The following is a 1,705-nucleotide window of genomic DNA, read 5'->3' as shown; positions in this document are numbered from 1 at the left end:
TCACCTGTATAGTTCAAGAGGGCAGCACTTGCCCAGGAACACAATTCAGAGGTTTAGGAAGGAAAGGGGAACGGAAACAGGAAAGACAAGGAGGCAGTGAGATACGCTACGGTACATCGGGGAGTTTCAATGGATGAGTTAAATCAGAATGTGTGTGATTTGTTGAATGTTGGTCGGGTCTGTAAACCTTCACTTCATTCACAGTAAGATGTAAGCAAGTTATTGAGCAAAAATAAGTGCTTCTTTGTATAATCACTTCTGTTAAAGAAACTTATAGCAGGAAATCTGAAGGCAGGCAGGATGTTAGTCATGAGAAGAATCCTTTAGGCAGAGATAGGGGCTGTACTACCCCCCTGACACAGGAGTATTCCTCACCCCCTCTGACAACAAGGTGGATGGTGTAAGTGATGTGCAAAAAGTGATGAAATCTGGGTTGAAGTTGTAGTTATAAGTGACGGATATATGAGATCAAATGGTTGTGAGGTTGTAGAAGACTCCATGATAAAGAACTTAAAAGTCATTTGTTGTTTTTATATGTATTATTATAACACACCACATTACATCATATCCTATTGTATTACACTGAGCCGCTAGGTGGTGCAAATGAGCAAGCACCTGACCACTAACCAAAAGGTTGTCATTTACAATCAACACAGGAATCTAAAGACAATCCCTGTGATCTGCTTCCCAAAGGTCACAGCCTTGAAAATCCCAAAGCCCAGTTCTACTCTGCACGTGTGGGTTCATCCAGAGTTGGAGTTGACTGGGTGACAGCTGACAGCATCAATATTGTTTTGTGATACAGTGTAGTGTTACTTCTATATATTAATATAATGTACATAAAGGGTATATAACTCAGCCTTCCACAAAAGTTACTCCTCCCTCAATGCCTCTGTGGTACAGTATTTCTTTTTTGGATTGGAGATGGCAGGTTAAGATGCCTGCTCAACGTGTGTCTCATTTACCGATAACTGCTGCTACTCTCTCCACATTGATCTATGATGGTGTGTTATGGAGGCTGAGTCAAGGCAACAACAAAAAAGCACTTAAAAAAGTCACTTTCACTCTCCTCTGAGAACTGAGTTTTGTGAGTCAATAATCCAAAATTAGTAAGCGCTTGGGCAGAGATTTTATTTGTGGCCATCTTCTGTCATGTGATAGAACGTCAGTCTACTGAGAAGAAGGGAGGAATGAAGTGGACAAAAGGGGAGGCAAGGAGATTATTAGAAGCTATGAAAGAATCAGAGAAAGGAAGATGGCAGTACCTAGTTCTAAACCCCACAATACCCAGAAAAGTAAAAATCATGGAATTACCCAGGTAGATATTTTTATATATGTAAAAAATATATATAATATGTATTTATATATATGTATATAGGTAGATGTTTAGATATGTGATCTAAAGTTATTCCTACACTCACATTATCAAAATAATATTAAAATATTAATAAATAATTGAAATATTCATAAATAGGAAAATAGAAGAGAATTACCCAGGTAGATATTTTTTATATGTAATATATATATAATATACATATTATACATGTATATAGGTAGACATTTATATGTGTGATCTCAATTAATTCTTATACTCACATTATGAAAATAATATTAAAATATTAATAAATAATTGAAATATTCATATATAGGAAAATGGAAGAGAATTCAAAGAACCTCAATTAATTTTCCAAAATTCAGTGCCTTC

At 36.0% G+C, this 1,705-nt stretch overlaps 1 pseudogene; it reads right to left on the bottom strand.

The window, feature by feature from the left end:
* LOC101640549 overlaps window positions 1–1,705 on the bottom strand; it is a 6,432-nt pseudogene that overhangs the window by 788 nt on the left and 3,939 nt on the right.

The sequence above is a fragment of the Echinops telfairi genome, unplaced genomic scaffold, assembly GCF_000313985.2.
Source record: "Echinops telfairi isolate 266 unplaced genomic scaffold, ASM31398v2 ScPeMD7_30;HRSCAF=105, whole genome shotgun sequence".
In the NCBI taxonomy this organism is placed as follows: Eukaryota; Metazoa; Chordata; class Mammalia; order Afrosoricida; family Tenrecidae; genus Echinops; species Echinops telfairi.
This window is presented reverse-complemented; position numbering and strand designations above follow the sequence as displayed.